This window comes from Schistocerca gregaria, chromosome 8 (genome assembly GCF_023897955.1).
Source record: "Schistocerca gregaria isolate iqSchGreg1 chromosome 8, iqSchGreg1.2, whole genome shotgun sequence".
NCBI lineage: Eukaryota > Metazoa > Arthropoda > Insecta > Orthoptera > Acrididae > Schistocerca > Schistocerca gregaria.
The window spans coordinates 80752982-80767354 of record NC_064927.1 but is presented as its reverse complement, the minus strand read 5'-3'; the positions used below and the strand labels follow the sequence as shown (position 1 = coordinate 80767354).

The 14373-nt window shown below is 42.0% G+C and overlaps 1 protein-coding gene across 5 annotated transcripts in view; it reads left to right on the top strand.

Moving 5' to 3' along the window:
- The window catches only part of LOC126284389 (tau-tubulin kinase homolog Asator-like), a 556186-nt gene that overhangs the window by 310551 nt on the left and 231262 nt on the right, over nucleotides 1–14373 (top strand). For 2 of the 5 annotated variants that reach the window (XM_049983282.1, XM_049983278.1), the window contains exon 1: nucleotides 1712–1909. The exons of 2 other annotated variants lie outside the window; for them this stretch is intronic. The gene's annotated coding sequence lies outside the window, so the exon portion shown is untranslated. One more of the 5 variants, XM_049983279.1, reaches the window with a different exon arrangement.

Here is a 14373-nt window from a genome sequence, read left to right as displayed (position 1 = left end):
ACTGAAAAATAAATAAAAGAATCCCGATGAACCGAACATATGGATTAATGCGGGTCAGATAAACGAGTTTCCACCATGCAGATGTAGATGTAACAATAAAAGCGAATTTAACGCTATTTTACAAAGAGCACATTTAAAAATGTTTGATAAAGCGCTTGCGATCGTAGCAAGCAAGCAACCCCAGAGAACTGTGTAGGACAGGCTATTCGTCTGCTAATGGGACTGCCTATAAAACACTTAGCTGTATTCAATGGACCTCTACTGAAGTGTGAAACCCAAATAATGTTTCATTAATAAGGCCTTAGAGCTCTACAGAGCTGATTTTGTTTTTACCATTTGACAATACCACTATGGCTCCTGTATATTAGAACATGTTATTTTATAAAACAGATCTGAAGGTGGTCATTATAGACTGAAACCGGTAGTATTATTTCAAAAAATGTTTGACCATAGACGTGTAGTAAATGAAATTTATTCCATAAAGAGAATTTGTTGTGCATTGGCTAGCAAGTCAGTCAGTCTCGCGGAAACCTACCCAGAAAATTAGAAACAACCCGATCGTTTACAGAACGAAATTTAGAAGTATTTTTAGCCATATCTGATGGGAATGAGAAAATAAAATATGAGTGACAATAGCTCCTATATATGTAACGAATTACGTGCCCTGCGCGAATTAGAATAAGACTCTCGATACGTACTAGTCGAGAAACTGCACTCCGCCATGCACTTTAGGGTAGTTCACAGAATAACGTACTTGAATCATTTTCAAACTGCTGACCGCAAGACGCACTGTGACCAAGTGGATGGTACATATTTCGTATGATTACCACGTGTTTGAAGCTGTAGCAGATTGGCCTCGAAGCTCGCCGAAGTATCCAAGCGCAGTATGATTACTAAATATAAACCTACAGTCTAATTTATATGGCCCTATATGGAATGTGTTTCCAATCAAAAACTTGATTTTTGGAAAAGGTTGAACGTCCAAATATCGTAGATAGCCGTAGTCTTGTACGGTTCAAGAGCATGAGACGTACAGAAATTGCGTTCTGTCACTTCATTTTTTTAAGTTTTTAAGTACCGTAGTCGTCTTATTTAGCTTAATACTGAAAAATGTCTACACGCTGTGCAATGTGTATACCTAATAGCAACGAAAATTAATTGACCCCTGTACGTTGGAGCTACACATATAACCCAAACTGCTTTTAATGCTCCTAAATCAAAACATAAGTACTCTGTAGATATTGTGTGCAGTTTAACGTTTCTTTTTTTCTAGAGGATTATCACGACATGTTTCTCTGAAAATCATTATTGTTGGTTATCGTGTGCACGCACTAATTTATTACAGCTGAATACTGCATCTGATTGCGACCACAGAATTCCTTACAATTAAGCCCTACAACAAAATAAAACAGGGACAAACTGTCCACATTTAATTCTGCAGCTGAGGAATTTGCCGGTTTAACTCCGAACAAGCCGCTATCGTTCCACGCTAAGGTGTACACATCTCCCCCTAGTGACAAAACTCTGAACAAAGCACTAGCAAAAACAGCTGGCTTCGTTGCCAGCAGCGTCGCTGCGAGCAATTCCTAACTCCACGAAGTTGCGGCTCGGGCCGCCAGATGGCGAATTCGTAGCCCGTCCTACAGTGCGCTCTGGTGTCAGAAAATGTCGTGCTTGCAGTAGTGAGTGCAGCCTGCGATACGAGGTGCTGTGCAGTGAATTAATTAATTATAAACTTATTCGGAAATGAATTGCAGTTAAGGAGATTTTGTTTTGCTTGATAGCCATGAAGGTTGCTCCTGTCGTCCGCGTATCGACTCTGCTGACAATGCGATAAGTTCCGAGATGCCGTGGTCTTTGCAGTCGGCTCTCAAAATGGCAGCCTTATCGACCCATTTCGCTGTATATGGTAAGTTTTTGCTTCAATTCTTGCTGTTGCACTGATTTTGGGGACTCGTATTGGGAGGTACAATGACTATATTCAACCACTAATACACCGTTGGACATTTTACTTTGATAGGTAAGCGTGTTACATAAAAAATTGCGTGCAATGTGCAGTAGCATCACGGAAAGGTCTAGCAGACGACACTAGTTTTTAGTGGTGATTTTTACTGTATGCTAACACTGCGGACATTCAACGGCAACTAAAAGTAAAATTTCAGTTCAGTACCCTTCCTCTTTCTAGTTTTTAAGTGTCTTATTTGTGCAAGCACGGAAACTAAGGCGGTGTCGCAATGTAGCTTACGTTAGCCGTATGCACCACACAGACGATGCAGACACAGAGGTAGCCGAAGATTATTGAGCGTCAGCTGGCCGTAATCTTGTGGGCGTGGTTACACGAAAATACTATTTTTAACAATTCTTCCTGTTCACTCATGAAAGTGTTGTTTTCTTAGACTTTGTCTTCCGAAATAGTCTATATTAGTATCAAAGCTATTGGATGTGTAAATTAACATCTTGAAGCTTCCTGTTTTGATTTTATTTCATACGGAATTAAAGTTTAAAGGAAAACAGCGATCATGACACATGAAGTCTTCCATAGGCCTTGTATATGCCATGAATAGTCCAGTAATGATTGTTCCTACGTAAGAAATTCAGGCACAGGATGATACAACAATAGGTACCGGAAGCTAGACTTTTGACACACTGTTGATGGTTTCGAAAAATTGGACGAAATGGTAATAAGTACCTGTTAGTAATATCTGAAGTTGTGTAGACCAGGCGCATAAAGCTTACTGTGATTAACGTTTAACGTGTTCTTAAAATTCTTGAATGACATGTTTTATAACTGTCTCTCTAAGTGAGTAACTTTTAAAGTTGAATGGCGGAAATAATTGTTGTACACGGAAATCTAGACCAACAGACGTTAAGGAGCTGTGTGTGCCAGAAGCGTGATTCTCTATTTTTAACTTCGTTGATTCTGAACTAAAATGTCGGTCAGCACCTTTTAATCCGGCGAGCAATAAAGTAGTGTGTAAGTATGAGATGGACTAGTTACGTCGGCACGCGGAATACTTGATCGGGAGCCAGGCAGCGTTGTTCAATAAACGTCTCTACGGGCGCGGCGTCTGCTATGCCTCGACGACCGAATACAGGGGGCGCGCTTGGAGCGGTCAGAAAAAAAAGACCCACACAAAATAAGTTCCTCTCTGAAGGCATACTCCGGTGCGGTGGCTTCTTCGAGCTTTACAAATTTGTTTTTCGTCTTGCTGCGACACTCGTGGGAGGCGTTGAGTTAGAGATCGGCGTGACATGCTGTGTAACGTGCTGTTACCATGTTTGTCAGTCGCCCGGACCACGCACGGCTCTCGCAGAACTCGACCTTACCTTTCGTGAAGACGCCTCGCTTTGCGTCACCGTCCTTGCACATTCGAAACGCGCCGCGAACAATGACAAGCTCCCGGCGTGCGCGTTTCTGAGACTCGGCAGCTCAAGTTACGAGAACGAAATTCGCGTTGGGGGCGTCGTGTTGACACGGCACGTGCTTCATTTGCGAACGGGGAGAGTAAAGGACAGACAGGGCTGTGTTGATGATGTGAAGAATCCCGGGCGTAATCTGTGTCAATTTTGTCATAACTAAAACGCAAAATATTGACTGGACTGCACTCCTGAGGTTCTGAAGGTAGCAAGGATAAAATACAGTACGTACATCTTGTGCAGGAATCAGATCGGAGTTATAAAGATACGCAGGGTATGCAAGGGAAGCAACAGTGAGAAAAGTTTGTGGCCTGTTACCGGTGTTATTCAATCTTTAGATTCAGCAGCAAAGGAAATAAGAGAAATTTGGAATAGGAAGGGAAATTTAGCGAGGAAAAAAAGTAAGTTTAAGTTTTTGCAGTTTTTATCTGAGGGGAAAGGACTAGAAAGAGCACTTGAAAATACACCAAGCCAAGCGGGTTCAAATGGGTGTAGGTCGTGGTAGTTGTACACAGATGTGGCTTGCACCACAACATACATCGCTTAAAATAGTATTTTAGAGCAATGTCCCAATTTAATGGCTATAACGCAGCATTTAAGATTTATTGTTTAGTTGGGTAAAATTTTACTGTACAATTTGTAATTAATGAATTACATAATAGCTAGTAAAATGATTTTAAAGTTTCATTTTAAGGTTCATTGTTCGGGAAAATATAGATTTGGATTAAACAGAAATAAATCGACTAGGGTTGTTAGATTTTTTGTTATTTTGCATTTGCCTAAGAAATGTTTGTGTACAGTTCCGATATGTTGTTTTTAAATTCAATTAATGAGTATTGCATAGACATGAACTTCAACTGTTTCTTTTCAATTAGTTTTTCATAGTGATGTAAATAAATCTTGTCGAATAGCTCGAAGATATCAATTCTTTTCTTCTCTGTATTTCACAAATTCATTAATTAAAAATAGGGATAAACTGCATAAAAGCGGTCTTTAGAGAGAGAGAGAGAGAGAGAGAGAGAGAGAGAGAGAGAGAGAGAGAGCGAACGAACGAACGAACGAACGAACACGAACAGTGTATAGGGAGGGATAAGGACGGTGTGTGGAGTAGTGGCGTTAACAGGACAGGCTCAAATGTCCTCGCTTGTTTTTGTCGTTCCCTCATTACAGCTTGTTAAGGGTAAGGTTTAACTTAGTAACGCGTGAGTGGCCATTGCAGGGCTAGCTTATGGCCTCATACACTGCAGAAACTCAATGATGAGTTGTACAAAAGCGTGTAATGCGTGCTGTGTAATGGCATGTTGCGGATGCTTGAGAGCAAGCAACCGCACAGTACATTTACACTCTTATGGAGTTCCCTGTCAAGACTTAGTCACAGTTTCGAAACAGGAACATTAGTGAATGCTCTAGGAAGTCAAAGAGTGGCGCCGAAACGCTTTCGACCAGAAAAGTTTCGATATAAAGGATTTAATGCTTAGTAACGTAATACAAACTATAGTCATATCTGCCTGGCTGCTCCTTCTACTGCATAAAAGAATTTCTGAACATGCAGTAGTATAGTCTGTCTCTCTAACGCTCTCTCCCCGTGCGTGCGTGTGTTTAAATAAAAACCACAAGGTAATAAATCATGTGAGTGGTCAAACTTGCCATACTTCTCGCTGAGATGTTGTATTATAACTGTAAAACTGATTCGTTTCCTATCATAGCGAAAAGGTCGCAGTCACGATACACAGGACATTCAGATTGCTAGCTAGTGATGTGCCAGGGAAGTGACAGCTCTTTAGGTCGTGCAGTCTGAAGAGGTCTGTCAAATAACATAGTTTATCATAACATTGCTGTCAACAGTTTCGGTACAGATGCGCTGATTTGAGTTCTTATGGCAGCTATGCTGACGGCGTGGTTTCGTTTACAGTCGATGAAGACTGAACTGGGTCACACAGAGACCGGTTTTCGTTTTAGAACCGCCGCGAAAGGGTTTTAGGTGGAAGCTAGAGAGCACTGGTAAACGCCACTTGATGCAAAGACGAGTCGAAGGGAATGTCTTCCATATGCTCTTTCAAATTGTGCGCTGCAGACTTAGTTTTGAGTGTTAGTCACGCCATACTTGGATGATTTTTAAGCTTTATGTATATGTAAAATACGCCATCTTTTAAGGTCCCTCTGTACGGTGTGCAGTTAAACATAATACAAAAAAATTACGTCTATTAGTTTTACGCATATATAAATCAGGATGACATTTAGGTCCATCGCGGTAGTCTGTGGGTTGACTGAACTGGATTTTAACAATAATGTGTGTTGATACAGATTATCAAATTTGGTAATTTGTTTGTAAATCATTCAAGAAAAAGTGCAGAGAAATTGTAACGTGAGTACCGCTGGGTTGGATCATTGGCCCACTAGAGTTCGTGCTTTGTTAATGATCTGCTCTTTTATTTTAGTTATAAGGCACATCGTTGTAAAGCCAAGTAAATAATCAATAGAGAAAATAGTAAATGATGTTGGTGTGGAAGTTACAGACTGGTTTTGCACTAATGCACAGTCTTTAAACTTTGGAAAAACACCACCTCGTCCAGGTTTGTACTGTCAAGAGTATCAGATCGCCTATTATCGTGGTACACCAGAAACAACGCAGGAAATCAAAATTTCGTAGGTGTGCATATTCACGAAAACTAAACCATACCGTAGACCTACTAAGGAGCTACAAATATTAAATACAACCTAACAGTACATTTATTCACATATGAAATTTATCAGTAACTCATCTGAGTCAAGCGTAACGGAGATATTCATAAATATCACGAGAGATGGAAATGTGATTTGTGTTACCATTTAATGCATCTAATTTTGGCCCAGAAGGCGGTGAAATAGGCCGCTACAAAAGTGTGTGACAATTTACGCAGGGAAATAAAATATCTGACAGATAGCAGAAGTATTTTCAAATGTAGATTAGTTTCTCCTTTAAAGTTTCTGTAACATAAAGGAGTACTTGGGGGAAATACAGGTAGTTTGTCATTTTTACGGAACAAGCCGCAAATTGTCAGCATGTATCGATATAAATATTATGTATTTTTTAATGTATGTAACATTAACACGTTCATCGTAACATTTATCGTGGGTATGATTGATGGAACAAGCAACTAATTGAGTTTGTCCCCGTGCATTCTGAGCTCTATCGTGAATGCGTTTAGAAATGATTTAAGCAGAAGTCGATAATGTGATGTTTACTCTACCTCGTCGTATAAGATGCGGAGTGTTGTCGAGGTCACGATTAAGTGTTAGACGCCAGGTCTGAGCAAGTTTTCCCTGTCTGGTCGAAACAAAAAACGACCATGAGTGCGTCCTACGTAATTTGAAGTGATGAAAAAAGATGGCGCTGTAAGGGTCAGAACCGCCTACACACTGCTTGGTACGACACGAGTTTAAGCATGTGGTGTTTAGCATTCACAGGCGTGCATGTGCTCAGTAAATGGACTGCGCGTTTATTTTGGGTGCGCTGTTCGCGGCCGTGTGCTGTAGTGTTGCCAATCACTCGGTGATATTTTTATCTCTGCCAGGTTTCTGGGAACTTTCTCCTGGTGTCGGCAGTCGTGATGTGATATCTGTTGCGTACAGCGAAATACTGAGTAATCAGCGTGTCTTCATTGTAAATAGCAGTCGCTTAAGAGCTTTGGTTCGACAGGGGGCCGGAACCAGCGCAGCAGAGCTCTCGGTCACTTGTGCAACACGCCAGGTTTGAGTATGGCAACAGACTGCCGAGCTTGACGGCAATTAGTGGCTGCACTGCTTTTACTGCGTACCCTGCCCAAGTAACGTTTTGCTCTCTAAAGTAATCCAAGTGAAGTTGCTATTCATTATTGTAAAGCGCTTTATAATATACTTTTCGAGGTGACTACAATTAATTTCAAACAAATCAGACTCAAGAGGGGGGGAAAAATGGTTAAAATGGCGCTGAGCTCTATGGGACCACATCTGAGGTCATCATTCGCCTAGAGCTTAGAACTACTTAAACCTAACTAACCTAAGGACATCACACACATCCATGGCAGAGGCAGGATTCGAACCTGCGACCGTAGCGGTCGCGCGGTTCCAGACTAAAGCGCCTAGAACCGCTCGGCCACACCGGCCGGCCTCAAGAGAAAATTTTCCCAGCTACTTACCGTTTCTTGTAACAACATAAAACACAGCGATTACATAAAAATATCAGGCAGCTGCTGGATTAGTTTAAACATTGAACTTAGTTCCATGAGCCTGTAAGTCTCCATCAACTAGGTCCCTGTTGGGAACTAGCAGCGTTGTTCCTGTGAAATGTAAGCCATTAGTGATGCAGCTGTAGATTCCAAATCTTGCGTGCCTGTTGTCGCAAGGAAAACTGAGCGATTTAGAGTAGTTGTCAACACAATCGACTGCTGCTAATTCAAACCTCGATAAATCTAATTTCTTTAGAAACAAAACTTGGTGTCAAGTACCTTGTACAAGGAATTTGAAATCATTGTGTTTCCACTTTTCAGAATTGTCTTTCGATTGCGGAAATAGTGGCAGACAGTTTACCGATATACGTATACTGTATTGTCCAGAGTGATGTGCGTGAATCAATAACGGTTCTTATGTTACCGTGATGATAAACACACTCCCTGTATTTTACCCCTACCACCTTCAGAATTGGAATGAGAGTATTCCAGGCAACATTGTCAAAAGCTTTCTCTAAGTCTACAAATGCTAGAAACGTAGGTTTGCCTTTCTTTAATCTTTCTTCTAAGATAAGTCGTAGGGTCAGTATTGCCTCACGTGTTCCAACATTTCTACGGAATCCAAACTGATCTTCCCCGAGGTCGGCTTCTACCAGTTTTTCCATTCGTCTGTAAAGAATTCGCGTTAGTATTTTGCAGCTGTGACTTATTAAACTGATAGTTCGGTAATTTTCACATCTGTTAACGCCTGCTTTCTTTGGGATTGGAATTATTATATTCTTCTTGAAGTCTAAGGGAATTTCGCTTGTCTCATACATCGAGTAAGGTACAAAATTTGGAGCCCGTGTTTACTAGACAAGTTTTTCTTGATTGGATATGCACTACCTACTCTCAAAATGTGGAAAGTAGAGAGCTTGCAGAAGAAGATATTTGTTTCGCAGTTCTGAAGAAGTGCTCTTAAGGTATGCATTTTAGAGCTGACGTTAACTCGCCTTTCTTGCTTCGGATAAGTGTTCCTGTAATGTTTCTGAATATTGACTATTTGTCGTCGGACACCCTGTATATGTTGTTTCAGTGTGAACACTAGGTTTCATGCGGATCACCACACTGTACTATCCTGTGCATGTATGCTCATCTTTGCACTATTTCTGAGAGTTGCAGACATTTGAAAAAATACCGCAGTCACTGGCATTGTCATAAATATCTCCAAAGCTCCTTCGCTATCTTTGAAATAACCTTCAGAATATCCAAATGGGACTCTCTCTTTCAATTCTTTCACCTGCACCTTGAAAGTAGCTATTTCGTCACTAGCTCTATGTATCAATATCTCTACAACATTTGGGATCAAAAACAGTTATAAAATTTCCAAGAACTTTCATTTTCAGAGCTTTCCTGACAGGAAACTAAAGATGCAGATATGTGAGATCTGGTTACTATTTCACTTCCTATTATTTCAAACAGAAGTACTCTGGTTCGCTCTTGCTCCAGTCCTTAAACGGTAGAAGTCGGCAAAAACCAGGAGCCTTCGTCTTGATAACACATTTGTACAAAGACCTCTCGCGGACCTTTCAGATCGTATAACGGCGTACCAAATTAGTAGCAACAACTCCTCAACTGAAGATGAGAGAGTCGTGTAGGTGTCCTGTGTGTGAACCGAGCACAATGTCAGCGACAGTAGCAGTCGTCTCTTTATTTATAATGAATCTTAAAAATAGCACTGTGGCAACAGTATTCGTTTACAGAAGCGTGGCGAACAAAAGGTTCCTTCTCGCAGACCGATGAGAGGAACACTAAGGACAGCAGACTTCACGTACCTTTACAGCTCTTCGACCGTCTTTCGTTTTTATGGTTCCGTACCTGGATCGGTAAAAATGGGACCCTTGTAGAATCACTTCGTTGCCTCTCCCTGTCTGTCGTACTGTTCAGGTCCCTTTTTCTCAGGAAGAGGCAGAGGTATCAGGTTTAAATTTACGTCGCCAACTGAGGCATACGGTCGGTTGGCGGTGTAAAAAATGTTGCCTTCTAAGGCTATGCAATCAAAAGATACGGCCATATATGTCACACATTTTGATACAGGCAAACTTGACTCGTTAAAACCTATATGTGAAGTATATGCATACATGTTGAGCCCGATGCTGAAGTGGTAAGGCGGATGCCTGAAAACAGAGAGGTCGCCGGATCGATTCACGGGCGGACCACGGAAATTTCAGTCTTCGTTTAAACCTAGCCCTCACTTCTCAACAACGTGACGAATTTCCAGAAACATGTGGTTCAGATTCCCGTTGGTTAGCGTCACGCAAGTCGCCGAAGAGGCCTCCACTAGAAACAGTTGCAATAGGTCATTGAATCTCGCGAAATTTTTATTATCACCACCACCATCCATACACAAAATTAAATTTGTTCGGAACCCTCAGAGTGCGAGCCCTACTCGGGCTTGTACGGTTTCCTCGTCTCTCCCGGTCAGTTTTTGCGTCCTAACAACCCTATTCGACGTTGTACCATATCGTTAACTGCCATGAAAGACGATCACAGAGAATACCTTCGGAAATATTTGAGTGGCAGATCGAATATTAGAGTAATAGAATCTACTAGTTTATGTTCAACGGTGAATGTTGAGCAGAAGCGAAAGGGAGGTCAGGTGCGCCCCAAGGAAGCGTAGTACAGGGTGTTCATTAATGAATATCGGCGTTATAACGCATTATAATATTTATTACATTAAACTTACAATTATAAATGATATGTGAAATGAAAGAGCAACTCAAACAGTTGTACCAAATACCTTATACATGTTCAGTGTGAGCGCCATTTGTCACACGGCACACATCAAGTCTATAGCCGAGTTCTTCCCAAACGTTGATAAGTGTGTCTTCAGTGACTATAGTAACAGCTGCTTCAATCCGGTTTCTTAATTCAGGGAGGTCTGCTGGTAGCGGAGGCACGTACACACGATCCTTGATGAAGCCCCAAAGGAAAAAATCGCATAGCGTTAGGTCGTGTGAACGTGGGGGCCATGCAGAACAGGCCTTGTCATTGGACCCCTTCCGGCCTATCCAGCGCTCGGCTATAGACTTGATGTGTGCAGTGTGACAAATGGTGCTCACATTGAACATTTATAAGGTTCTTGGTAAAACTGTTTCAGTTGCTCTTTCATTTCACATATCATTTATAACTGTAAGTTTAATGTAATAAATATTATAAGGCGTTAAAACCCCGATATTCATTTATATAAACACCCTGTACTGTTTCTAAAATTGTCACTGTACATATGCGAGACTATTTGTTGACAACGCTGTTGTTTACATGGAAGTATCCTCGTTAAACGATCTTAAGGATATCCAGAAACTCTAACAAAAATTTCCACTTCGTCCAATGAAGGGCAAATGTCTTTAAATATGGATAAATGAAATATGGTACCTCTAATAAAGTTGAAGAACGGTACAGTATCCATTTACAAGAGTAGTCGTGACAAGTATGCATGAGAGCAATCATCGTTAAGTTTGGTGCAGCCCATACGAAAGAGTAACAGAAATTCTGCGGCTACTGTGTCGCCTCCGTTTATGGATTAAAGCCTAGATATGTAATGTCGAATATCGTGAAATTTTATGAAACTCAGTTGTTACCAATAATAATTACGATTTTTTGCCTAGAAACGAGATAACGAAGCGAGAAGGTAGTTCTCTCTCTCTCTCTCTCTCTCTCTCTCTCTCTCTCTCTCTCTCTCTCTCTCTCTCTCTCTCTCACACACACACACACATATATATATATATATATATATATATATATATATATATATATATATATATATATATAATCCTCCTGGAAGAAATTGATAGTAAAATATTGCCGTTACTTCATTTTAGATACAACATATTAGCCTCTTCCGAAACAATCCTCGCCTTCATTACAAATTTGGCAGTAATCACTACAGTAAATATTGTGAAATATTATGTTTGTTCTTCGACAAGACATGTAGTTACCTTTCAACGCCTTGATACAAAAGAACAAAGCGAAATTTTGTATACATACGGCGAGCGAGGATAGCAGCGATTTGAGATTGCCTTTTATCTCTTTGACCTAGCAAGCGTACGCTACTTTATCGAAGATCTATTTTTTTCTGTAAACACGCGCCATATATTAAAATTATACTCATATGTGGGCGCGTACGGAGACGCGTAGAGAACCATTGTGTCCCTCGCTCGACTCGCAGACCGAACAGAACGAGGTACACTCCGCCATGCACTGCGGAGCGTAGATCAGAAGAGCGCCGCGGGGTGGCATTAAGGTGAGTGTACGCTCGACGCCCGTAGGGCGCAGTGCCGGGTGCCGCAGGCGGGGATCGATGCCCGGGCCTCGACGCCGTTCCTCCGCCGGCTTTGCCGCATTTCTGCCCGTTGCGGCACTCCAGACGCCGCGCCGGGCACCACGTGGCCTGCGCCCTTCGGCCCTGCAGGCAAACGCCGGCGTCGCCGTAGTCTCCGTACACGCTGCGAGTACTTCTTTTCAAAAAAGATTATACGAGGGTGCGCTGAAAAGTATGCCACCGAATTTTTGTGTACTGTTGTTAATATCGGCCGAGGTGAGGTGTCACGTGTCGTGCATATTACTCGGTCGAATTTTCCGCTTCGCTGACGCAAGTTGCATCCCTTTGCCACTAAAGGGCTCCGAACTGTAGCGTGTAACATGGCAGTTTGCGTACGCAACTGTGTCGGTGCGTCAGAAACAACGTGCTGTAATTGAGTTTCCAACAGCAGTAAAGTTCGTCCATGCATGGAGCACCCTCGTTTTCAGCATGACAATGCCGGACCACGCACGAACGCTGCGATATCTGCAACAGTCCGACGCGTTCGAATTACTGTCATCGATCATCCTTCAGACGGTACGGGCTTGACCCCAATCTAATTTTCATCTGCTTCCAAAACTTCAAGAACACCTTAGAGGACGTCAGTTTGTTAGTGATGACACGGTGCAAGCAGAGGCGGATTGTGGCTCCATCAATAAAGATTCTGCAGTGATGGTATCTACAAACTACCCTCTCCTTGGGAGAAATGTATTCGTCGCCTGTTTGACGATTTTCTGAAATAAATATGTAGACATGAACGATAATGCTGTAGAATGTTCATAAAGCTTGTTTTATTTAAAAAGCTTTAAAAATTTTCACGTAAATTCGGAGCCATTACTTCTCAGCACACCCTTGTACGTTTGAGATCATCATCACGGAAACGTCTATTTACTCACGGACGTACAGTTTCGGTCAAGCCTCACTGTTCGAGGGAGGGACTGATCTTACATATAGTTCAAAGAAAGTTCCTTGGCGTCAAGCATATATTTACATGGGGTGGACAAAAATATGCAAACAATGCGAGAACTTCATGCTTTAACAGAAATGCAGATGCAAACCAAGCATGTCGGAACCAAGTGACTGCAAACGTGGACTGCAAAACATGGACAAACGATTCCTCCTCCTATGTTGGGTGCGACTGTAGACAACCGAAGTGTTTGATCTTGGCTCCTCAACACGCCGATCGAGGTCTCCATCACTGTTTAGAAGCTCCAGCCGATCACCTAGCTGCCACAACCTGGAAAACTGCAGGGTGCGACCTTCCTTGGAGGTGAGGCCGCTGAAGAGAAAAGTCCTCCGCCGTCGATCACGTCAAAAATGATAGGAAACTACGTCAATGTCCTCTCTCTACTGAAGGTGGTTAATGGGAAATATGTAATACCTACAGAAAGATGTAGCATTCGTGTGGGTATAAGTGGCCAAACACAGCCCGTAGAATTCATTGCCGTACAAGAGTATAGTCATCGACGTCATTCTCATATGGGACACTTTGAAAGCTTCTCAGGCAATTATAGATTGTGATCACTCGAAGATTATGCTAGACGAGATGAGATACTGTGGACAGGAAGATGCGCATCTGAGTGTGTGGAGACTGTGTGCTGGATGAAGTGATCATTCCTGCAGTCAGCGCCAGGAAGGTAACTGTCACGTGTCATGCCGTGCATCACCCATGGATCTTGTAGTGGAATGTAAGAGAAGCTACGACTGATGAATAACTTGGTCATCCCAGCCTCTGTCATCTCATTCAAGAATGGATTTGGTGAATTGTGGATAGTTAACTGTCACTGAGAACCACAGATCCTTCCAAGACGCATGTGCGTAGCAACCACTGAGCCGTTAATTGAAAAACAATTCAGCGTCATAGAAACATCCCATGTCGAGTCTGTGGGTGAAATTAGTGCTACCACTACGACACAAGATCTTCTAGCTCGACTATCACCAGATCTCACTAAGGAACAACAGAAGAAGCTACTTGCCATTCTTCAAGAATTCTCTGAATGCTTCAATCCACAGGTAAAGAGCTAATTAGTCAAATCTACGGTGAAGGACCAGATTAGCACTGGAGACCATCAACCAATAAGCCAGAGAGCATACCGTGTGTCAGCAACGGAACGTCGAATAATTCACCCATGGACATGTACTCGGGATACTGGAAAATCGAAGTAGATGAGGCTGATCGTGAGAAAACTGCATTTATCACCCCTGAGGGCGTGTACGAGTTTAAGGTAATGCCGTTTGGTTTGTGTAATGCGCCAGCAACATTTGAATGGATGATGGATAATCTTATAAGGCACCCGAAGAGGACGATGTGTCTTAGTTATTTAGATGAAATTATAGGGTTCTCAGAGACATTTAATGAATATATAAAAAGACTGAGGGCCATTCTTAAGTATCTCCAAAAAGGCGGACTGAAACTTAATACAAGAAAGT